Source organism: Cydia strobilella, chromosome 6 (assembly GCF_947568885.1).
Source record: "Cydia strobilella chromosome 6, ilCydStro3.1, whole genome shotgun sequence".
Classification (NCBI taxonomy): Eukaryota; Metazoa; Arthropoda; class Insecta; order Lepidoptera; family Tortricidae; genus Cydia; species Cydia strobilella.
Genome location: NC_086046.1, coordinates 4,543,589 through 4,570,444, shown reverse-complemented (window position 1 = coordinate 4,570,444; position 26,856 = coordinate 4,543,589). Strand labels below are relative to the sequence as shown.

At 35.8% G+C, this 26,856-nt stretch overlaps 1 protein-coding gene and 1 non-coding gene across 3 annotated transcripts in view; one reads left to right on the top strand and one right to left on the bottom strand.

Moving 5' to 3' along the window:
- The window catches only part of LOC134742002 (cell adhesion molecule DSCAM-like), a 91,139-nt gene extending 71,051 nt beyond the window's left edge, over window positions 1–20,088 (bottom strand). For both annotated transcript variants that reach the window (XM_063674920.1, XM_063674921.1), the window contains exon 1: window positions 19,970–20,088. The gene's annotated coding sequence lies outside the window, so the exon portion shown is untranslated. The remainder of the gene's footprint in view (window positions 1–19,969) is intronic.
- A 6,176-nt stretch (window positions 20,089–26,264) lies between these two features.
- On the top strand, window positions 26,265–26,339 carry Trnat-ggu (transfer RNA threonine (anticodon GGU)). The gene has a single exon. It is a non-coding gene; the product is annotated as a tRNA-Thr (tRNA).
- The last annotated feature ends 517 nt before the right edge of the window (window positions 26,340–26,856 follow it).

Here is a 26,856-nt window from a genome sequence, read left to right as displayed (position 1 = left end):
TTATAAATTTCGATATTTCGCCATCGCCTCCTTGCTATGATGCCAAATATGCCATAACCCGACCATGAAAAAATGCCCGGTCCCGTTTTTACCCTTTGGGTACGGGACCCTAAAAATCACGAACGTAGGTCTAAAACGCACATTAAAAATTTGTAACAATTTATGCACAAAAGCTAAAAATATGAAAATTGTTTCTAAAAACTTACGAAAAATCAAAATTCAAAACCATGATATCCGCGGTCCAGAACACGCACATTCATCCAGCTCACGCTTACACTCAGTGAGAGTGAGACAAGAACTCGAACCTACAGGGCCTTAACAAAAAGAGATATGAACAAGTTTGGGAACAAATCAAATTATTTTATTAAATATTTTGATTTGTGTTTTTTAAAGTAGTCACACTACTATATATAAATTAAAAACTGTAATAGATGTCATATATTAAAGAAAAAGTGCCGGCCTTCACCACTGGAGGGCTTCGTCACTTTTTCTTTAATATATGACATCTATTACAGTTTTTAAAAAGAGATATGTTTCTATATATAGAACACTTTTCAACACTAACTGCAAAGATTTATCTCTGGGTGGAAAAGTATTCCAGGGTGGCAGATACTTTTGGCGTGTTGTTTCCGCTACTATTATTGAATCAGAGTACAATAATATTTCCAAATGGAAATTTCCGTATTAGGAACTGAGTTAAAAAATTAGGTAATAAATAATTTGTTGTTTTACTCGTAGTGAGTATGACGTATAAGACGTAACACTAATTACCACGATAATAAAATTATAACCCACGGATAATAACAAAGCGAAGGACGACATGTGTTAGAATTACAATTCTTCTGTCAAATTACAGGGTACGAACGTTCGGCACATAATATTGCTTCTTGTAGACGAGGTTATTAGGTTATTAAGGGTTTTTGGCAATGTATGTCTACTTTACGATACCAGTATGTACGTTTCTTAGGTCCATGGTTGAAGTCTCCACCGATGTCTCTTAACTAATACTATTTATTTAATTGGTAGGTTCTTCTGAAAATGCCAATTCACTGTCGGTTAGTGTCAATAAAAATGACAAAAATATAATTCCAATAAAAAATAACAAAAAGATTGATTTAAACTAAAACGATTATGTAAATAACTTTTGCGTAATAGGGAACGTACATGATTTGTAGGGTGCAACACAGGAGCCCCCTGTTTATTGACGCGAAGTGGTAAATGTCAAGTTTAAGCTTAAAGTGTCAATGTACAGTTTATATTACCGATTCAGGCCACAAGATGGCAGACCCTCCAACGTGCACGCCCCCTATAACGATATTACACCACATTTTAATAGAAAATTAAAAAAAAAACGAATCGATACAAGCACACTTAATAGTTCATTCAAAACTCAATGGAGTTAAATCGTGTCGATTGCCACTGCAAAATTCAGAAACTCTGTTACAAACGTGAAAGCCGTTATCACTAAAGTGTAAAATATGTTATTACGTGGTTTGGAAAAAATGTGGCGCATTTTGTACGCTGCGCGTTGCAGGCTTAGGTACGATGCGGGAATAAAAAATTGGAATCAGGCCATTCTAGTAGCCGCATTGGGTAAAACACAGCATACTGATGGATGGCGAATTCAACTGTTGCCAAAGTATTAGGCAGATTAAAGTATTTCGTTACACTTTGGGGCGACCCTTGGCGTGGGATGTGATCTGCATGGATACTTTGGCTTCATCTCACGTCCAGCACTCGGCCCGGAAACCGGGGACGGCTGCAAAAGACGCCCAACTTAACAAGCGCCGCAAATATGCATTTTTAAAAGACAATTACATATTTGCGGCGCTTGCAGTCGAAACCTTTGGGCCATGGTTATCAGAAACCAGACAAGTTTTGAAAGAAATTTCATATAAACTTATCTGGGTGTCTGGCGACTTTCGAGCGGGCGAACAGTTCGCTCAGCGGCTAAGTCCAGCGGGGAAACGCAGCAAGCGTCCTGGGGACGATGGCCCATGCAACTTTAGGTTTTTAATGTTTAATATTTATCTTGTAAATATACTTTATATTTGTAATAAAGTTTCAATATATCTTTGTATTTTAAATGACGCAATTGTAATTAATCGAGCGCTAGCAAAGGTCTCCTATCAGCTTGAGCAAAAATACTTTCGTATGTCCGGATGTTCTCCTCTGCAGGTCGCATTTCTTAACTGATTCTCGTGAAATTTTGTGAGTAGGTTCGGTAGTTAGATATTTTTTTTCTGTCGTTTCGTTTTTTGTAAAATGTGAGATACTTAAGCGCCAGTAACGTCTATGGCACTTAAGACTATTGTGAGATTGCTGCGATAATGATTCAACGAAGTATTTTTTTTAAGCTTATCGTTAGGTCTAGGTACATCTCACAGATCCACTAGTACCTATAGAGGCTATGTAACTTCCACAACTGAAATTAATTTTGTAATCCATCAAACGGTTTAGGCTGTAGCCCGTGCCAGAGTTTAAAAAAACCGGCCAAGTGCGAGTCGAACTCGCGCACGAAGGGTTCCGTACCATTACGCAAAAAACGTCAAAAAAATGACGTTTGTTGACTGTAACTTAAGAGTCACACGAACCCTCCGCCAAAAAGCCGCTCTTATACAACTGAAGAGGGTACGATCTCATTTTAAAACAACTTGCTTAAATTACATAAATCTTGGCATAAACATTTACGTAACATATATCTGTCATGATTTATTTATGTTTACATGAAAGATAGCAGTTGAATAATAATTCTAATGTGGCAACACGTTATTGCGTAGGTTAGGACACCATAGACATAGTATATACAAGTACATAGTTATAGACGCGCCACCGAACGTCCGGGGGTAAGAGAAAGAATATTCATATAAAATTTGGGCAGCATAGGATTTTTTCTCTTTCACTCTTATAAATTTCGGTATTTCGCCATTGCCTCCTACCTATGATGCCACCCGGTCGGTGATAAGGACAAAGCATGTCACTATTTTCTCTTTCCTCTTATAGGAATCGCAATAAAACTATCTTTCTCTATCAAAGAGTGTCAGGCCCTTGTGGGACACGGAAGCAAGTTGGACAGGCTCGTGATGCTCGTTCACTTGGATCGAAGCAGTCAAAGAGGACACATCGTGAAGGATCAGTCAGATCAGAATACCTGCAAGTACCTCCATTATTGTATTAGTAATAATTAGAGTAACCCATACGAGAAGAATCTTCACATACCTATCTATGTTTCGTTCCTAAAATTTGTTCTAAGAACATAGAGCGACAAGAAGTTTTTTATTCTGACGATTTAATAACTATTTAAAAATAAACTAACTAAAACTAAAAAACCTAACTTAAAAATAAATACTAAAAACTTATCACTAAACCGGGACCCTTGGGCAGGGTTCCCAACACGCAGGCAGCATTCCCGCGCTGTATTGTAATGGCAATCCTTTGTGCGAGAAAGCTGCCCGCGCGAGGGTCGCCCGTTGCCTCCCTCAGGCGTTTACTGAGCTCCTTGTGGAGCCCGAGTGCACCCTTGCCCCAAGGTCCGAGTGTCTCGACGCCAAATGGTGAGAAAACGTATTGAGCGCCGAGACAACTATACTTACTGCGTGTTGGGAACCCTGCCCAAGGGTCCCGGTTTAGTGATAAGTTTTTAGTATTTATTTTTAAGTTAGGTTTTTTAGTTTTAGTTAGTTTATTTTATTAGTTATTAAATCGTCAGAATAAAAAACTTCTAGTCGCTCTATGTTCTTAGAAGTTTTGTATGTAAAACTCTTACTCCAATTTCTTTGTACCTACATATTACAACTTCTGGCAATGAAAACTAGTACCCACCACACATACATAAGTACTTGTATGTTCATGTCAAATAACATGTTATTTAAGAATGATGTTTTAAAATGGGAGCGTAACTTTAATAGTATGACGGCAGCTAGGTTCGCGTGACTCTTAAAATGCCAAATCTTATGTAAGGTACCGTGTTTATCAGATTACATCGTACTAAAGACGGTGGTTACGGCGTGTCGAATAGACTCGAAACTTCGTCGGCGAAGTTAAGATAATGCAAAGTTCTTGCGCAAACAAGCAGTACGCTCGTTGTTAAACTTATCGAATTTTCAATTTGGTACTTAAGTTATTTCAGAAATTTTCTCCTTCATCGGCTTATAAACTACAGATCTAGAATAAAATTTACGCTTAAATATAATTAGTGTGTAAAAGTTAAGCCATCACGTATATGAATACTTCAAGATTAAGCAGGTAGTCTACAAATGAAAGAACGTGACCACTTTTGAGTTTTATAACGGCCACTAATGGCCGCTTGAATGTACCAAAAATTACGGTTATCGGACTGGAAATTACGAAAAGCTGTATCCAGGAGATAAACATTTTGGGTGGTTGTAACTTGGAATATAATTATTGTTATAAAAGTATATAGTAGTTCTAGGTCTGCAGTCTGGGAGCTGAGCATGTCATGGATAAAGCCAATCACTCAATAAAGTTTGATAAGCCTCTGGTTTTTGCCAAGAAGAAGCGATACATACCCAGAATGCTGCGCGAGGCCGTTGAGATTAAGAAATATCAACTTTAATAGGAAAGATGGCTTTTCTCTACCACCAGCTTGGGATCCGTAGTCATAAAATAATCATCTAATAACATCGTATAACATTGATACAACCCTATGTTTCTGTTTCAATTCTTCACAATCTCTTGTTTTCTGATCTTATCTTTAACTACATTATCCCACTGGCCAAGATCCTCTAGTTTTGTCAATCATCTTAAAATTTCTCCTCACATTTACTGTAACAACCCTCTAAAAGTTCAGAAAAATCATTGATACGATAGGATTCGAGTCTCCGACCTCGAATTGGAATTGGAACGCGCTCTTCGTATATTTTTCTCAAAGCAATTACATCTAGCATAAAGTTGTTTTTCAGAAATTCCTCCGGGTACTCCCATTAAATATTCTTCGTAATGTTGAATAAAAATGTAAATCTTTCTGTCGGCCGCTTGGATTCCGATTCAATTTATTTTTTCTTTTGTTTCGAAACAATTAGTCATAATTACTTTGAGACGCCTCTGTATTTTATTGGACTGTTTGTCAAATAATAAGATCCGGTCAGATCGCGTTAATAAGATTACAGCATGAATCTATAGAAGGCTCTACATTATTAAATTTTAGTTAACGAAAGAGAAGAGCCTAACAAAGAAGAATGGTAAATAATGGAGAATTTGATATATTTCATTTCTTATGCTCTAAAAGAGGATGATTGTTGTTCTAAAAAGTATCCAGAAAATGACACATTTCTGCACTAGAGCCTTTTATTTTCCAAGTACGATTTGATTAATTTTTTACGTTAACCAATTGAAATTTGGTTTGAACTGGATTTGTTATACAATTTCCATTCTGATATTTAACTCCCCATTATATAAATAACGATACTTTTACCTAAATGAAATTGAAATGAAAATGAAATTAAATTGAACCATTCAAATTGAACCCTCAAGAAATGCTATAAAAATTATACTTAGTCATGTTTTAAAAAAACACAATACATGTATTTTACTTTCCTCGTATTCGAAATGAAAAGTAGTGTTTAACTCGGGTGAAAGGCAACATTTTAGCCTCGGACTATTGGCGCTCTCACTGCGTTAGAGCACCAAACTAACTCGGCAGAAATGAGTGCCTTTCATCCCTTGGTTAACAATCTACTATTTAATGTGGCTTATTTTGATCCTTTGGTTATAATTGAGCTCCTATAGAGTTTTAAAATTATTATTTTCAAATTCGACATCCTAAAAAAGCTTATAAATTTTAGTTTAAATAATCGTGTAGTCCTGTAAACATTTCTATTTCCATCCTTTATTTTAGTTATGTGGAAATTCAACAAATACCTACATCAATATATCTATATGTATAGGTACCAGCCGGGCTAGCACATGATTGGCGCGAGAGTATCTCGCCGCGACATAGACTACCCGTCCCTCTTTAATTCATACAGTTAGTAAAAGACGGGTAATCTATCTCGCGGCGAGATACTGTCGCACCAATCATGTGCTCGGCCTACAGAAAAGTGTCAAGTAAGTGATGGTGGTAGCCGATATTTGGCATGATAACGTTTGGCAACATACCTATAGATTTAAATTCAACGGTATATAAAATAAAAAATAAAATAAAAAAACTTTATTTCAGAACATTCAAACACATATAATACAGATTTCTGCAGGTAATTATGGTAGCTGCCATACGCGTCCCATACCCGATAAAGTAGACATTTCTGTGGAATGCCTCCTAGTTCATTGGTTGCGTTGGACCCACGGCCAATCTGTAGTAAAGGTGCCCACTGATTATCAGTTCGCCGGACGATATCGATCTGTCAGTTAGAACAAAAATTTGACAGTTCCGGACAACTGACAGGCCGATATCGTCCGGCGGACTGGTAATCAGTGGGTCCCTTATAAAGACAGCGCAACTTATGAATACATGCAATGTTTTTGACAATCGAGGGAAAAAACCTTTCCTGTTCTGTCGCTGTTCTGAGCAAAGTAGTTTCTGGCTGAGGTTTCCCTTTAATGAAGTTAGGTAGTATGAAATTGTTGGTTTATGGTGCGGGAATGTAAAAATTAGGTAAAAACTGTAATAATGAAAACTGTTTTACAATATCTTAGAACATTTGAAGCTTACTACATACTTTTATTTGTTAAAAATATAAAATGTACATATTGAATAGTAGATACTTGGAATCATCATTTAAGCACCTGCAGTTAAGATAAAAAAGCACAAAAATATCACTGATATTTCGTCCTTATACTTAATAGACATAATGTCACATATACTTAGATAATCCAAATACCTACTTAACAAGATTAAACAAATGGTTCTTAATTTATTTTCCTTTTAGAAATCCTAAAAACGTTAAAATCTACATAAACTTTTTCAGCTCAAAACATGAGAACATACTCGTACAGTAACTTTACTAACAAAATAGGATTCGAAATGAGGAAAAAGCAAACGTTTGTTGGTTTTAAAATGTATTTACGTTCACGAAATCCTTTTCCGTGCTCTCCCTGTGGGGTATTTTTATTCGTGCCCTTGGGAATACATTACATGCTATACAAGGTAAAAGAGCTCACGAACCGACGCCTTAAAAATGGTCTTATTACGCTCTTAGGTTTATTCTATGACCATCCGTCATTCGCGCGCGAGATACGGGAAACAAATGGCTTATTTGGACGCGTGACAACGGCAGATACGTTAGGCTCGCAGCATACCTACGTCATGTTTACAGACATGGGCCATTTTATTGAAATTCGTGTGTATTTTTTTTTCTACAAATTTGATATTTTTATTTTATTTCTACTCAGAACCACGAGCTCTTTCGATCCTAATAGGAGAAAAAAATATTTTTTTTCGTTTCTGCCATTACATTTCCGTCTACAAATAATAAAGCTTTGGAACACTTTTTTTCTCTTATTAAGATCGAAAGAGCTCGTGATTCTGAGTAAGAAACAACATAAAATTTTTCAAAATAAAAAAGTGAAATATGCACCTTTAAATAAAATTGCCCATATACATTTAGAAGCGTTTCAACAGAGAATCGCTAGCAGGAAAATCTTAACACTTTACAGTTGTAGTAATTGAAACAACGCCATCACAGCATAGACAAAGATATTTATTTTTTAACAAAAACAACACATGTCAATATGCCAACATAACAACAGTCAACTAGTGTTTTGATTTCTCGGGAAGTACTAGGAATTAAGCAAAGTTTTGGTTTGACAATGATATTCTTTGAAGCAAAATTTAAATAAGGACCGTGTGATGCTACAGAATAAAGGAACAAATACAAAAGTGTATACATGTTATTGCTGTAATGCAATAATGAAAATTATATACCAATGATTCAAATTTCGAGCAAAACACTGAGTTATTTAAGAAAACTTTGTTTTGACTCTAATTTGACATAATAAGATATTATATATAGGTTGAGCTCCCTGATATTCTGCTAAGTTCCACCATTACGTTTAGTGTAAGTAGTCGTGGCGTGTGCTGCGGGCTTTAGCAAAGCGTGTGAATTAGAAATGACATATTAGACTGGCATCCGAGCCTTTACTGGCTGATTCTGCACGATACCTATTATTTTGTATGCTGCTTAGATTTTACGTTAGACAGCACTGTTATATCATCATCATCATCATCATGTCAGCCGATAGACGTCCACTGCTGGACATAGGCCTCCCCCAAGGCTCGCCACTCCGACCGATCCTGTGCCGGTTATATAATTTTTAAATATTATAATTATTATCACAACTGATTTATTGTTCGATTTAATATTAATTATTATTAGATGAGACGAAAATAGGTAATGAAATGACTAACGCTTTTAATGAATAACGTTTTCTTCAAGAATGAGACAGTTTTGTTATTTTGATTTGGAAATTGCTTTCTAACTATAGGTTACGTGTATCGATAACATTTAGTACATTGTGATATTTAATTAAAAACGCCGTACCCACTATCATAATTAAAACCCAATTACTTGGAATAAACTGTGGGCCATTACTTTTCAAGTACTTGCATTAATGACCGGGGAGATTGCGACTTTCGGGTCATTCTAGCTACATAGTTACCGACCTAGTTACCTATTTCTGAGTTACTGAGCTATTTGGTGAAATGAAAATGTTGGGTTTACTGCATTAATTTGCACTTAATGTAGTACCTATTGCCGCTGCAAAATATTTACATACATTAGGTCAGAAGAGAGGGACGAAATAATTGCTAAAAAGTTGAAAGCATTTCTTATTAATAAAAACTATTATACAGTTGACGATTTTTTAAATGATTCCGATGTTTGTACCAACTGATGTTACTATACAGGGTGACTAAAAAATAAGTGCATTCCCTTTGGCAGGGAGGTTTTGGGATTATGCTGACCAACTTTTACTATTTGATCAATCACGAAATCGCGAAAAAAAATTTTACCCTCCCATCTCCCTCCCTCCCTCTCCATAGAAAATGGACCAGCCAAAATGCATGAACAGCCAATTTTGTTTTTCTCGATTTTGTGGTTGGTCCCATAGTAAACGTTGCTCAGTATAATCCCAAAACCTCCCTAGCAACGGGAATGCACTTATTTTTAGCCACCGTGTATAAATTATTATAATTTTTATTAATTTGATATTTAATAGCACTAGTCCTAGTTTTAAGTTTTAACTGCCATACCCGTTCCGGGTCCATGAGATACTTTTTCATGTTTTATCATCTTGTAATTACACTAATTACCATGGCGCAATAAAGAAATAAAAAATAAAGAATATTCAAATTAAACTGGGACATGCGAGGGAGGTAGGTATACGAATTTTGACAAAAAAATGGTGTAATTTTCACAATGACTGTTTCTGATGAAGACGATAGTGGACGACTCGCTTCTTCAAACAAACGCACCAACCTACCTAAAGTCTGTAACATGCTATCAAAACTTTTGTATTGCAAACTTTGTTGTGTGTGTGTGACATGAACAGTGATACACACTTTTATCTACCACAGAACGAATTTCCATTTAGAATGTGCACCCGTTTATAAACAAAGGAAAGGAACTAACTGTGGCGGATAACATCAACATTCGCGAAGCTAAAACAAATCTCGGTATTGAAAACTACGAGGATTGATCAAACAGCGGTTTCAAAGGCAAATACGAAAGGGCTCTTTGCTATACAGTAGAGTAATTACTAAGTATTGTCAGAGAAACTTTCTGACGTTTGTAAACCTTAACAGTAGCCTTACCACGAGCTTGACAATACCTGACACTGGCATATTCGCTAGCGTGTGCGTAACTTCTATACATCTCGCTCGTACTGGCATATTAGTGCGAGCGAGATGTATATAAAGTAAGTTACGCAGACGTTAGCGAATATGTCATGCAGTGTCGAAGTCTCACAGTGAATATCAACATTATTGATTATACTAAGGGCTTTGACGAAAACAAGAATGTCTTGAGAGCAATAAAGTAACCACACACACATACACTCACACATAGACACACACACAACGAAAAACTCACACACACGTATTTTTGTTACAATTGAGTCCTCATATAAGAACACTAGCAAACAAATTAAGTTCGGTCGCTTACGCCGTTAGGAGTTAGACAATTGACTAATGTTGAGACAGCTCGCCTTGTTTATTATAGTTATTTTCATAGTGTAATGGCATATGGTATTCTGGTTTGGGGCAAAGCAACTGACATACAGACTATATTTGATTTACAAACGAGAGCCATTCGTTCTATATATAAATTAAGAACACGAATCATTAAGATAACTTTTCAAAGAAATTAATATTTAATTGTAGCTTTCCAATACATTTATGATAGTATTATTTATGTTGTTAAGAATCTAGACTCCTTCATTAAGAATTCTGATGTCCATAACTATAACACAAGAAATAAAAATAAGCTTGCTATCAGAAAGTTTCATGTTAAACACGAAGCAAATTTTTGTAATTTTATGTTGATTATTATTTCGTGATTGTTTCATATTCCTATTTAAGAAATATATGTGTAAGTATATCCATCGTATTTCAATAGTTTTCTTTATATGGTCACATGCATAAAGTACTGGGTCCAGTTGACCCCTTAGTGACTAAAAGTGTTTGAAGCATGGGCGCGACTGCCCTAGTGTTAAAAATACTCTTAGTTTAGATATCCAGAGTGGAAAATTTAGACTTCGTTTGTATTTAAAGTCATTCATTTATGAGATTGAATTCTCTAGTTTGACATGTCTCTCCTGGCCTATACGTAGCTAAATGTACGTTTAATTGAAATAATTGCCCGAAGACGTGGAGTTGTTTCGAGTTGGAGCCATGTTGCCTAAAGCTGTTCTGGATAGTTTCCGCTAAGTATGCCGTTAAGGCGAACGACGAACGGCTGCACAGCTAAAACACAATACTAAGGCAAAGACCAGTATAAAATAGACTGCCGATCATACGAACGCCACACTACATTACAGACTGCACGTAACATACCGATAATAGTGGAAAAGTTGTTGTGCACCTTGCGCGGGGGCGTAGAAGTGCCCTCTTACAATTACTTAAAGCTCGTGCGTAGCGAGGTTGTGGCCACATGTTTCTATTTTTGAATTCTCTCCAAGCGCATTCCGAAATTAGCACATCCCTAGTTACGTATCTGAGGGTGCGCTAAAATTATTAGTTGTGCGACATTGCATGGGTTACCATTTTTTATCCCTAACTTGTCTCTGCCCAGGGCTAGTGAATAGAAGACGCATGTGAATTGTTTGAGAAACGACACATTTTTGTAAAACATTTTCATTGTATTCTTTCGTGTTGCTGCAAGATCTCAGCACGACAAGCATTGAGGTTGGACTGACAATTAATAGAGCGAAAACTCAGTTGATGATCAATCAAGCTAAACGTAGGGTAGTGGTCTGGTAGATGGGCAAGATTTACAATGTGTTGACGTTTTAGACTTATTTTCGTTATTTTTTTCCATCGAGCGAAAGTTGTTTAATCAGTTTTTGAAATGATGAAGTTACTAGTGAAAGGCATCAAGATTGCAGCAGACCCAGCAGAGGGAAACTAAATTAGTCTAATAAATTCTACGAGGAAAATACCGTATTTCTTCATTCTATGTAGCTGCAAGGAAATGTTATCTATGTTTCATTAAAATATTTAATCACTCAGTTTCATGATATTTGTCATTGAATTCTATTAAAGAAAATCATAGCATTTTTATATGGCAGGTTATACATATCAAGTTATTTCACAACGCGACCTGAAAAGGACCATTCAGATTCATTTATGATTCACATGAAGCGGCGAATACCTACAACCGTCCCAATATGATAAAAAGTCTATGAATTCTCTATTAGTACTATTCTCATTTTAATACGCGTATAAAGCTTGTATTTTCACATGAAATCGGCGTACTTAATAAAATGTAGAACTCGTTTCAGTAGATGTGGAAACATAAACATACGAACAATGTTATGAAATAACAAGGTAATGAAAATTTAATAACAAATTTTTGAGACATTAAAATGCAGAGAAAAATAGCTTATTAGATACACAAATTTGGGTGCGCGGAGACGAAAACTTTTCTCGGGGAGGTGGGGCGTCGCCTGCGGAAGATGGGTCTCGACCCCCGCTCCGGTCCTGGCGCAGAGGTTGTTCATCGCGGATCAACGCGAAAACGCAGCAAGCGTGATGGGCACCTTTGCGTCGGGAGCGATGCGGGGTAGGGTGTTCGACTAGTTTTTATGGGTTAGTTTAAGTTTAGTTTTATTTATGGTTAAGTTTATTGTGTGTATTTTTAATGGTGGTATTTTTTATTGTAGTTTTATTGTATTTCATTGTATTGTAAATTAATAAATCTAATAATAATTCTAACAAATTTGGACTGAAACAATATAATAATGAGGAAATATTTACGGTTAATGCCAGCTTAAAATAAGACAAGAATTTCATATTTAGCTAACGAAAGTTGAACAGTATGAGATACGGCAGCACGCTTAATGTAGTACCTAATTATATTAATTTTAAGGGCTCTATAAAATTTATTCAGAGCTGCTGCTTGTAAAACAAGTTTTTAAAATAAATATTGGCTGTTTGTGGAAATAAAACCGGCCAAGTGCGAGTCGAACTCGCGCACGAAGGGTTCCGTACCATTACGCATAAAACGGCAAAAAAATCACGTTTGTTGTATGGGAGCCCCACTTAAATATTTATTTTATTCTGTTTTTAGTATTTGTTGTTATAGCGGCAATAGAAATGAATCATCTGTGAAAACTTCAACTGTCTAGCTGTCACGGTTCATGAAATACAGCCTGGTGACAGACATACAGACAGTGGAGTCTTTACCCTGGAGTGGAGTTTTTACCCTTTAAAAGTAATTAACAGCGAATTTAAACAATGTATTTTTTATGTGAAACGTGATGGAAACGTGAGTGAAAGGTAAATAGCGGTTTACGATTTATGACGTATTAAAAAAACTACTTACTAGATCTCGTTCAAACCAATTTTCGGTGGAAGTTTCCATGGTAATGTACATCATATTATATGTTTTTTAGTTTAATCATTCTCTTATTTTAGAAGTTACAGGGGGGGGGCACACTTTGGTAGTGTCTCTTGCGCAAACTAATCAGTTTACAAAAAAAATTATATTAGAAACCTCAATATCTTTTTTGAAGACCTATCCATAGATACACATATGGGTTTGATGAAAAAAAAAAATTTAGAGTTTCAGTTCTAAGCATGGGAAACCCCCAAAATGTATTGTTTTTTTTTTCTATTTTTGTGTGAAAATCTTAATGCAGTTCACAGAATATATCTACTTACCAAGTTTCAACAGTATAGTTCTTATAGTTTCGGAAAAAAGTGACGGAAAAAATGGACGGACAGACAGACAGACATGACGAATCCATAAGGGTTCCGTTTTTTGCCATTTGCCCGCGAAAAGCTAGTGAGCGAAACGCGCGAAGACGTCACGCGTTCGACAGATTAGTTCTCATAAGTGTCATTAGTAGCAAACGTCAGTTGGACCGTCCAACGTGTGACGTCATCACGCTCTGTCGAATTCGCGCCAAAAATTATGAGCGTTTATTCAACCGCTCAACATTTTTAACATTTTAAATATTTTTTTATAAAATAATGTGAAGGTTTACAAAAGTATTTTTCTTTTTTCCGGTATTCAAAAGATATAAACTATGATTACAAAAATTTAAATAAAAACATGCATAAAGCTAATTTCACTGTCAGTTGCCAGAGCCATGGGCTAGTGATCTAGATTTGCGATTTCAAGCCTCGCCCGGGACAGTGAATTTTTCCACTTTTTATTTATTTCTAAGCTTTGTGGTATAAATTGCAGTGCAGACGTTTCTGCTTAGTAAACAATTAATTTATATATTTTGACCAATTAAGACTTTACGATAGCGAATTGTACATCAAATATATTTTAAGCTGAAAAATATAAATAAATTGAATGTGATATGAACGAAAAAATTGGTAATCAGACAGACATTAAGCTATAGGTAACTCCATATTAGCTATAGGTTAATAAATGGTTTTGCACTATGATGAGAAATGGCCTTTCACCGATACCATCGGTGAATCGCTTTCATCAATTTTTAGCTTTGAAATTAACTATGTAATCTGTCAAAGCTAAAAATATCGATGCATTTTCATTTTCTGCGTCATAAAGGCATTCAAGCCGGCAAATGGAACCTTTGATGTCTGCCCAGTTTCATTTGTTGATTTCTGAAATCAGAATGGCCCCGGTAAATAAATTATCCTAGAATAGAATAGAATAGAATAGAATAATTTATTCGCAAGAATATGTATGTACAAAGATGTCCTTATAAATAGTGAATAACAATGATACTCCTTAACAGAGTAGAAACAATGTTCCTGAAGTCATCTCGTAAATTTTGACTTATCAAATCGATTTAGTCAAAAAAGTTAGGTTTGTTTCATGGTTTAATTGTTGATATGTTTTTGTGCTTGTATGTAAATTCCATGTTGACGCGCAAAAGTGCCCTTGTGGCCTATTTTCTGAATAAATGTTGAAGTTTGCAGTTTGTTTTGTAACCCTTATATAATAATATGACTCCCGTAATATACTCCCGTAAATTAAGAGGCCGTAGTCGATTTTGGAGCAAAAATTTTAAATTGATAGATTTAGTCGTTGAAATTATACACGTTTTGTTACGTAATATCTAAATAACAAGTATTGGTTTCTATTAGCACGTCTTCTCATCTTGCCTTTTAATAATGAGGTCGCAAGCGTGCGTCTCCGGTAATATATGAAAAGAAGGGGCAGTTTCTAAAAATTCATCAAAAATTTATGGTGGTAAATTATACAAATTGATGTATAAGAATAGTTTCAACAAATGTTGTAGATTGTTTAAGTATCAAAATTACGTTGAAATTAAGTCGATTTTCAGAGAAATTGTCACTTGTTTTGAAGTAATTTCTGGAGAAAATTGATTTCTTCTAACTTTCATTTACACTACTTCAAAGTCATAATAATAAAAATGTAGTCTGATAAACGTCAAGAACAGGATATGTGTAATACAAAATTACCATGTTTAGCCGTCCAAACTTTACGAAATTTACAAATAAGAGCGACAAAATCAGTGCTTTACGCGCGTTTACCTAAACGTCCATCAGAAAAGCAAACATTACTAATTTAGTGAGTCTGTTTTCAACAAATTGATCTGATAAAAGGTAAGATAAGAAGATGCGCTAATAGAAACCAGTACTTGTTATTTCAATTAGGTAACAAAAGGTATATAATTTCACCGACTAAATCTATCAATTTTACATTTTTGCGACTAAAATCGACACCGGCCTCTTAAGAACTGTAAGCGACCTCATTATTCTAAATACAATTCAAAATTACGTTGTTTTTAATCTCCTGACGTTCAATAAAAAAAGGAATTGTGACAATCCGAAAAATTTAAATTTAAATGAATCTCATACATAATTATAAGGTAAATCGCACGATTTTTCGTGAAACGGAGTAATTCGAGAGCTTTTTCAGGTGGGATTTCGTTACAAATCTTCCTGAATTTATTGCTTTGCAAAATGGGTGCTACGAGTAGGAAGTAAAATCAATAAGTCCAGTGTGTTTTAGGATTTCCCGGGTAACACATTGTTTCCAGGTTGTATGTGTTGGTAAGGTCAGTACGGGTAAGTTTTGCTACTTGCGTTTATTGGTAAACTAGCGACCCGCCCCGGATTCACACGGGTAAACCTTAACAAATTAAACACCTAAACTTTCCTCAAAAATCACTCTATTGATAAGTGAAAACTGCATGAAAATCCGTTCTGTAGTTTTTGAGTTTATCACGACAGATAAGTAGATGTGGCGGGGGACTGTTTTATACTGTATAGTGATGTATGAACTCTTAACGTCACTAATTTTATTAATGTGTTACAGGACCCAATGTGAAGGCCAGCCATACTTACCAAGCATCCGTACTTACCCGTATTGACCTTACCATACTACGTATTTTAAGATAATGATTATCGATTATTATTAATTATGTTGTACTTGAGTTATCAATCTCTCCTGCACCAACATATATGGCTCTGAACCAAAGGTTGAATGATAAAGAATGCCTTTTGGCATTGGGTACGTCATTGCTGTATAATTTTCTTTGTTTGTATAAAGTGTAAATAAATAATTTATTTATTTATTTATTTATTAAGTTAAAAGAAAACATTCAAGTTATTATTACATATTGTGTAAAGCCTTGATAAAAATTAAAACTTAAGCATTTTTCGTAAGGAGAAAATTAACCATGTCAGCTAAATACGAGGATATATGTTTAACTCCAGCCAGCCAGTTGTTTCCTAATATTAACCAGGTATTACTTACATGAATATACTTGTAGGTACTTAAATGATATTATTAATAAGCTTTATTCAAATTTATTCAACAGACGCAACGCAGTTTTGTTATAAACTATAAAAAAACGTGTAAATTTATCAGAATTTCTACACCTACATGTATAGAGAAGTTTCACGAAAGAGCCTTTTTATTAAAGAAGCACGTGCATATATTCAGGAGATTCTGACAGAATTGAGCTTAAATTTTTGAACGGGCATTTTCCGATATTCCGAAGAGTAACGTCCAACAAATGCAAGAGGCTTTTAATCACTTTATGTCACCCGTTATTCGGGCCTTATTTTCAAGATGCGTATGACGTTATCTCTTGTGTACTATAAACGCGAATATGTTACAGAATAACATACTGGTCCTCCTATAAAAATATGAGTATGTGTTTAGCATTCAGTAAACTTCAAACTTTAATAGGTACTATCGTTTTACTATAAAAAATGTCTTGCTTTATTCTCACTTATTTTTATAGTTAAAATCAATGAAACGCCTGTACGTACCCGTTGGCCACACCACCAAATAAAACATTTTTGTTTTCTTACATTTTTATATAATAATCCTATTTTATAATCTACTTATACCTATAGTATATAACAGTCATCATTCATTCGTCATGATCTAACTGGCACTTTGCCACGGCTAACTTAGGGATCATAAGATCGTTATCTAAGGATCATACCTAAGCAACAAGCACTACTTTTTACGATATCGTCTGCCATCTGACCTTACAACCTTAATGGAAAACTAAGCCTCATTGATTGAGTGATAAGTCCAGTTTTATGCATCCGAAGATCTAAAAAGTAACGTATGGCACTTACTCGTACGTAAAATTAAGTTTGTCTAACTATAGTAATTGTATGCATTACAAAGTTATTTTTGTAGTACAGTAAATTAAAGACTACTACTACTAGGTACAGTCAGCAATACTATTCGCTTAGCACCGTTGCATACAAACTTCTTTACAGGGGTGGTATCTTTTCTCTGCAGCTGACTGTACAATGTGATTGTAACTATGACGATGGTGTATATTTATGATGTATGTTATTTATTGTGTTTTTTGTATGTTACTTAAGGGCTTCTGTTAAGGGAACGAAAATTTGATTATTTTTGCGCTACAACGCACGGTTTAGGAGATACAGCCCTGTAAATATTTTTTTGTGGTTTTTTTTCTATTTGTTTTTTTTAAAATGTTTATTAAGGGTCCACTGCAGGTGAACGAAAATGTTTATTATTTTGCGCTACGGCACATGGTTTAGGAGATACAGAATTATAAAGGTTTTTTGTGTTTTTTTTTAAATATATTAATTAAGAATTTCTTAGTGGAACGAAAATTTGATTATTTTTGCGCTCCGTCGCACAGTTTAGGAGATACAGCCCTCTAAAAAAAAAATTTTTTTTTTCTTTTCTTTTTAAAATTCAAGAAACGACTAGTAAACTTTGAATAATGTTTTGTACATTGACATAAATAACTCATTAGTTCGAATCGGGGATCGAACTCGCAACCTACTATTTCGAAGTATAATGTGGACCAAAAATCGGTTGACATTTTTGTAAGTGCATATTGTTGATAATAATGTAACAAAGGTTTGCTTTTCTGTATCAAAGCCAGTATAATATTTTGAAAAATAATAAGATTTATATGTTTAGCTTCAGTTAAATCATAAAAGTTTTAATTTTTAATAACATTTTGCGAAATATGTGTAAGAATTTTTTTCCAAAAAAAAATCCTTTGTCAACGTATTTTTGAGCCAACCTGTATGAAAATGAAAAAAAAAAAATGAAAAATATATTTATTTTGCACACAAAGATGGGAATTTGCAGATGGAGTATACATGAGGTCCAGGTTGCGCGCATACAGCGGTACATTTATAACAGTATGAACAGGGGTCCCCAAACTAGGCATAGCCTGTATCTTGGGCGACCAGTTAGTGAATTAAAAACTAGATTGAAAAAAAAAAAAAGTATGTCTAAAGATGAAGATAGGTGCTGATGCTAATAACCTTAGCTACTAGGGGTTTACGTTGGTCAGTCTGTCAGTCAAGTCTCTTACGGCTAAGTGTCTATACCTATACCGTAAGCAATGCGCTTACTTACGTGACATTATTCTGTGTGTTGTGTGTGTGTATGTGTGTACTATTAAAATCATATGTAAGCTTTACTATTTCTTTAAAGATCCATTTATTACATAAATTGATCTGCACCGGTATCATGGTCGCGTTTTTGTCAATTGTCATAATTATCATGCGTTACTTTCGCACTTACGCACTTGTTAGAGCGTGACAGGTATGGTGACAAATGATAGACAGCCGTCCATCTTAGCCCCGCTGTACCGCATTTACAACAGCTATGTAATGTTTATTATTAACTTCAACTTTATAATATAAACTAGCGTCTACTGCGTGTTAATCGGCATTATAAAATTAATTAGTAACACGAAATAATGTAATTTTTAATAATGTTATTTTCCTGCTAACTAGAATGTTTATGTGCACCGTATTTTATTAACTACGTAATATATTCGTGAGTTATTTAGTTTAGTATTAATTAATATACTCTTGTTTTGAATAATTTTCACGCTTTAAATAATTAATTTTATTTTCAAATTCACCGCTTCGGGCAAGAGTAGAACACCGGTCCGATCGCTCTTAACCAACTGAGTTACCGAAACTTTTTTTCAGTTTTTCTTGTATATAAAAAATTGTAATATCGCTCGCAGACGTATCTGCTTGCTTTTAATTAATTATTTCAGTACATGAGGATTAAATTGGTAGCTTTAAAGGTCATCTAGCAGTTTAGTGAAACCCTGAATACGCAGACATTTTGTATGTTGTATAATGAAAAAAAAAAAAAGTTATTTACTGCACAACTATTTTTACAGTAATAAAAAGTTTTACTCATTTCCTAATAACGACGAGATAATTTGGAGTATCCTTAATGTTATTCTCTATGATACTTCTATTTCTAACTTTCATAACATTACATCCGAAATACGTAGTTATCTGATAAATCTGAGTGTTTTAACTGTACCTTTGGAATACGATGACTTTCGAAACTTGGAACATCTGTACAAATATTCGGGTACTTTAGATTCAATTTATTTTATTCAAAGTAAACCTGTTAAAAACGTACCTTCATAAACGTAAGGTATGTATAATTAACTAACAGTCCTTGTAATAATATTTTAAATTAGATAAATATTAATAACAATAGCTTTTTTTTGCAAAAGTGGTTGCATATGACACATTGGAATTTATATTTTACAATTTATTTTTAGGGTTCCGTACCCAAAGGGTAAAAACGGGACCCTATTACTAAGACTCCGCTGTCCGTCTGTCCGTCTGTCTGTCACCAATAAATTATTTCTGCTAACGAATAAATTATTTCTATTCTATTCTATTCTACCAGGCTGTATCTCATGAACCGTGATAGCTAGACAGTTGAAATTTTCACAGATGATGTATTTCTGTTGCCGCTACAACAACAAATACTAAAAGGTACGGAACCCTCGGTAAGCGACGCCGACTCGCCCTTGTCCGGTTTTTTTAACTTATAAAAATCTAGGTACTTACCACATAAAATAATCACACACTTTTCCACTACACACAGTTTCGAACACAAACTGATAGTAGTCGTGAACTTCGTAGACTGCTACGCGGTCGCTACGCGGTTCGAGACATGTAGCCCGCTACGCGGTTCGTAGTCAACTGGCCGGTCGGCTTGCTACGGTCATAAGATACGTATTTATTAAGACGGTTCATTCATTATACAGTCGACTCTCGTTTTATCGAAATTATCGAGTTCGAAATATCAAATGGTTCGAAATTTTTGAAAGAAAAAATATGAAAGTTCGAATGATATCAAACACAAATCACACTACAACTATAGATAAATTATAAACTGAAATAGATAACATACACAAGAAAAAGCGCGTAAGCTAAAGACGCGAGTTCGATTCCCACCTCGGCCACCGGTGGGCTTGGTCACTTTTTCTTTAGTGTATGTTATCTATTTCACTTTATTGAGTAGTAATCAATTATTATTTATCAATATCAAAAGGTTAGAGGTACATGTACTGGCATACATAATGTGAATTAATTATTAGTCTTTCAAAAGAAGTCTGTAATATTAGTTTGCTTCAAAGTACATTGCTGAGACTGATCAATAACTTTTATTACCAGAAATAGTGCCTGAAATTCTTTTTCATCAGTGTCGTTTTAACTCGCCTGTGATAACTCGAGGCACATTAAAGGGATTTGATATCGATAAAAAAGATGTCGATAAATCTTATTTTATAATACAAGAAATACAAAAAATTTGAAACTAAAACCCGTTCTCAGCCATGCCGGGTCCAAAGGTCCCCATCACACTAGCAGCGTTACCCCGCTGTATGGCGATGGAGACCTGTTGGACAAGCCATGACTCAGAACGGGGGTCACTCCCTTTCTCTCTGAGGCGCTTGCCAAGCTCTCGGAAGAGCTCACGCGCCTCCCGCTCCCAGGGCCGGGCTGTCTCGACGGCGACGGGCACGAAGTCATAGGTGGCTTCCAAAGCAGAGTATTTGAGGCGCTTGCTTTTGGCGGCAGTCTCTGCCGCTGAGCCTGCCGACTTAGCAGTGTGTCCTACATGGGATGCAGCAAATGTACTCACACAGGTTGCATCCCATATAAGACACCGCCCTCTCTGCCAGGGAACCAGCGTCAGCCCGTCGGGACGTTTGCCGTCGATAAATGATACATGTGCTTATTAAACATTCTCGATTACTATAAAAAGTTCGATATCACACCTGATACCAAGCCTCTTAAGAGAATAAATGTATGCGGATGTCATCTCAAACAAAATTACAATTTACCGTCATTGCTATTCATAAGCTAGATTAAGAATAATACATGAGGTACCTAATATTCCGCTACGATTGTAATGTTTAAGAAATAATTAATAACGATATATAATGATTAGAATAAAATATTTAGTGCGAATGTGGAAATTCTGACCTGGTTTAAAAATAAAATAAATTATTAAAAAAAATCTCTCTTTAATATATAATTTCTTTTATATTCATATAACATCTTTTAACTTACTTATGTTGAACAAATAAATCTTTGAATCTTTGAAACGTCGTTTTAAAATTTAAGAAGCTGTATACAAATCGATTTTGTATAAATATATTTTATTTTGCAGAACATTTAGATGTTGACAGTAACATCGATATCTTTAATTGTCGATAACATATTTTGCTACGTCACTTTAGAATAAGTGCCCCGAGTTATCCCAGGTTTGGTAATGTGTCGAAAGAGGCTCTTGTTTACTTTACTGACACCTCTGCCAAAGATTCTGATGTATCATCCTCATCTTCATCGTTGCTTTTTAGGGTTCCGTACCCAAAGGGTAAAAACGGGACCCTATTACTAAGACTGCGCTGTCCGTCTGTCCGTCTGTCTGTCACCAGGCTGTATCTCATGAACCGTGATAGCTAGACAGTTAAAATTTTCACAGATGATGTATTTCTGTTGCCGCTATAACAACAAATACTAAAAAGCACGGAACCCTCTGTGCGCGAGTCCGACTCGCACTTGACCGGTTTTTTTATTTGTATTTGTAGCAGATAAAATTTCGCCATCGGTTAGAGAACCTCATCCACCTGAACGAAGTCGTAAAAACTCACACTGAATTGTCCAGTGTTTGACGCCTATGAGTTCGAAGTAACATTCCGTAGGTGAAGCATTCCATCGTTACGTAAGGGACATTCGGACCCATTTTTTCGACTTTCCGAGCCTGGTTCTTTTTTGGCTTGCCATTTTATAGTGTAATATTGGTATCATCTTAAAGCTGCTTGTTTTCTTAATAAACTGGTTAATTTACTTTTACTATAATACCCATGTCGACAAAGTAATTCGGAATTAAAGCAAATATTTCGTAAGCGATTCGCATGCAAAATGCGCCAATACTTTGTCCTACACGTAGACATTGCATAAATGTGTCGTTTTCCAGCAAAAGGTGCCATATTGTAGCTTGCCATAAGATCGGTCTAACTAGAAAAACTTACCATTTTCATGGAATGCTCCAGCGATGATATTTTTTGTTCGAATGTGCTTTACAGTATTGTTTTTTTAGGGTTCCGTACTCAAGGGGTAAAAACGGAACCCTATTACTAAGACTCCGCTGTCCGTCTGTCCGTCTGGCCGTCTGTCCGTCTGTCCGTCTGTCTGTCACCAGGCTGTATCTCATGAACCGTGATAGCTAGGCAGTTGAAATTTTTACAGATGATGTATTTCTGTTGCCGCTATAACAACAAATACTAAAAAGTACGGAACCCTCGGTGCGCGAGTCCGACTCGCACTTGGCCGGTTTTTAAAATATAAATAGATGTTCTAGGGTGTGTAACTTCGAATTATTATAGAGTTTCGAATTGTCGCTGGTTTGAATTAACGAAAGTCTACTGTACTTGAGTTTTTCTGAAGTTGGCGCCTATGCATACTAGTATTATAAATGCGAAAGTGTGTCTGTCTGTCTGTCTGTTACCTCTTCACGCTTAAACCGCTGAACCGATTTAGTTGAAATTTGGTATAGAGATAGTTTGAGTCCCGGGGAAGGTCATAGGGTAGTTTGTATCCCAGAAGTCATACTGTGGTGAAAAGGGAAGTTTGTATGGGGAATCGATAAAAAGCAGATTGGATAAAAAATAAGCTGCCTAAATTATTAACTCCACGCAGACGAAGTCGCGGGCAAAAGCTAGTTTGTGCATAACGACTTTATGCACAAACTTTGGTGACAAAATAGTTATAGTATTATATTTTCTTATTTTAATTTTGATTTGATTTTTTTGATGGAATGATTAGGACAAAATCTACAGTCAGTAACATAAGTAGCAAATCAAACTACGCGTGAAACTACTGATCAGTTTTGTGCAATAAAGTGTTTTACTACTATTACCAACAGACAATATACAATCACCGCTCGCCAAATTGACCTATTTGCTATCAAATCTAATTACCTAGGAATCCTACGCGGCATCAAGCACTAATTAATAGTGCCATTCGAGACCCTCCTTAAGCCATCCTCCGTCCTCCTCTCTCCTCCTCTCTCTCTCCTCCTCCGTCTCAGTACCTAGTTGAGCATGCAAGATATGGGCTGTTTCAAAATGATAACTACTACAATAGTGTACACAAATTCAGCATCAAAAGTAACGGATCAGACTACGCATCAAAAGTGATATGTCTGTAATAACTTAACAAAAATCGGCCACGTGCGATTTGGACTCGCGCACGAAGGGTTCCGTATCATTACACAAAAAACGGCAAAGAAATCACGATTGTTGTATGTGAGTCCCACTTAAATATTTATTTTCTTCGTTTTTAGTATTTGTTGTTATAGCGGCAACAGAAATACATCATCTGTGAAAATTTCAACTGTGTAGCCATCACGGTTCATGAGATACAGCCTGGTGACAGACAGACGGACAGACAGAATCCTTTACATCAAATTCAAATTAATTTATTATGCAAGATTAGATTAGATAGATTGCCTATATATCTGCTGCTTGTTCTGGACGGCCCCGGTTCAAAGCGAGCGCAGATTGAAAATATATAAAATTAGCCACCTATCCTCACTGGGGTAGATTGGAAAATTTGCATTTTTATATTGTATAGGTGCAAGCCCAGTGGGAAACGGGGTGCAATTCGATGAAAAGCGACGTATTAAGTAAATATATTATCAATTTATCAGAGCAGAATAGTTAAAATTTACTAAATAAATGTTCTTGGATGTCAAAAAATACCGTTTGACCTAAGTACAGTTAAAAACTGTAATAGATGTCATATATTAAAGAAAAAGTGACGAAGCCCTCCAGTGGTGAAGGCACACGCACACGCGCTAGGTGGCGGGGTGGCCTAGGGGTTCATGGCGTTAGCCGCGATAGCTAAAGACGCCGGTTCGAATCCGGCCTTCACCACTGGAGGGCTTCGTCACTTTTTCTTTAATATATGACATCTATTACAGTTTTTAATTTATATATAGTAGTGTGACTACTTAAAAACACAAATCAAAATATTTAATAAAAATAATTTGATTTGTTCCCAAACTTGTTCTAAGTACAGTCGTCAAGCTCGCGGGCATGAATTCTTAGTTTAATTATCTTCTACATTAATTAGCTCTTTAGTGACCGTAGTTGACTTACGTCGTTGCAAAAACATACACGCGGACTCTAATCAATCAGTGTCACCCAAGGACCTGTCACTCTTTGATAGAGAAAGATAGTCTTATTACGATTCCTATAAGAGGAAAGAGAAAATAGATTAGATTAGATTAGATAGATTAGATGATTTATTTCATGAAAGACAATTTACATAATAAGCCATAGTGCCATGCTTTGTCCTTATCATCGACCGGGTTTTTTTTTCATGGTCGGGTTATGGCAGCATAGGTAGGAGGCGATGGCGAAATAATGAAATTTATAAGAGTGAAAGAGAAAAAGGATTATGCTGCCATACATTAACCTGTCAATACATGAATATGTCTTTCTCTTACCCCTGGTCGCTCGGTTTCATGTCTATATCTACTACTATGTCTATGGTGTCACCACAGACAACATTCGGTTGTCTGAACACAAGTTGACTCAGATATATATTACTAGGTATTCCGTTCGTTCGCTGATACGTGACAATGCCACCGCGACTGCGATTTACGGAACTCAACACTTGACACCGTACCTATTTGTACGTCTGTGCGGATGTGTTGATAGTACTGTAATGTTTCTGTGACATGACGATAATGACAGTCTGTATCTTTCAATGCATTATTCTGGTGACTCAAAACAGTCACAGAAGTAGCTACCGTAACAACTATTTATACAGGTTAGCTCAAAAATACGTTGACAATTTTTTTTTTGTGCAGAATATTATTGATAATTTTAATAAACTTTTGTATTTGTGTATACGAACAAACGTAATACGTTTCATTTTAGTTAAACGATTCTAGTTTAGATATGACATTTTGTAAAAACCGGATAAGTACGAGTCGGACTCGCCCACCGAGTTCCGTACATTTTTTATTGTATAAATTTATATTTTTGAGATTTTGCCCCGTACTTGTAGTGTAAGTAATTATTACTTGCCAAATTTCTAGGTAGCGGGAAGTACCTTATAAATTTTGATTCCCTTGAGAGTGTCGAAATCTACGTTTTTTTGCGGCATAAACGGCCGTATCTTTTTCTTTACGTTAACTTAGAGCATTGATTTTTTTACAGCTTCAAAGGACCGTAACTGAGTGAGTATATGGTTTTAATTTTAACTCAATACCTCCACGCGTCCCCGAGATAAAGGGGCCTTGACAGACAGATGTACGGAGGGACAGACGGATGGACAACAAAGTGATCCTACAAGGGTTCCGGTTTTCCATTCGAGGTACGTATTATTTATTAACTTTATTAACGTATATTTGGGCACCCTGTTTCGTTACTAATTGGTCTGTTGGCCATGTCACGCCATTTGTCACAAAAGTTTCTCCATCTAGGCCTTTGTATAGAGTTTTAAAATAGCAATTAGGTCACTCAAGACAAGGGTCGGATAGGTCACATAAATAACATACGTATGCGTGCAGCGATCTTCCGTATCACGGAAATAGCACTTGTCCCATTCCTTACGTCGGCGATAAAGTCTAGTTTACGCGGTCACCGTTACCGGTAAAACACTACTTCAAGTCTCCCATTTAGCAAAAAGCTGGTAAAGCTGTACTCGCAGTGAAGCTTGATGCACTGAGCGTTTTACGTACATTTTACCTGAAATGAGCCGTAACTTGTTGCGGTTTTAATCTTGAGGTGAGATTAAGGCTTTGAGGGAATGGATGGAAAAATTCGCACACATCTGGTAGGCCTCCATGGCTCAGTTGGCAGAAGCGATTGGACCGGTGTTCCAATGGTCGCAGGTTCGAATCCTGCCGGAGGTGTAAATTTTTCCATTTTTCCTTTAATAAAAAGAAATATTTTGATATTACTTTGAAGTTCAATTACACTGATCATTTGTATACTTACAAATTAATGTTTTTTTTTGAGCCACCTGTAAAGTAAAAAAACCGGCCCAGTTCGAGTCGGAGTCGCGGAGTTCGTGTACCATTACGCAAAAAACGGCAAAAAAAATCACAATCACGTCTGTTTTATGGGAGCCCCACATAAATATTTATTTTATTCTGTTTTTAGTATATGTTGTTGTTGTTGTTGTTGTTGGCAACAGAAATACATCATACAGATTTACACAAGAAAATTTCAACTGTTTAGATATCACGGTTCATGAGTTACAGACTGGTGACAGACGGACAGACAGACAGACAGAGGAGTCTTAGTCATAGGGTCCCGTTTTTACCCTTTGGGTACGGAACACTAAAAATGTGATCAGTTTTGGTTTTCTGTAGCGTCCTGACATGCTTAAATGTACCAAAACATAAGGTTGGAAAACATGAAAAGCTG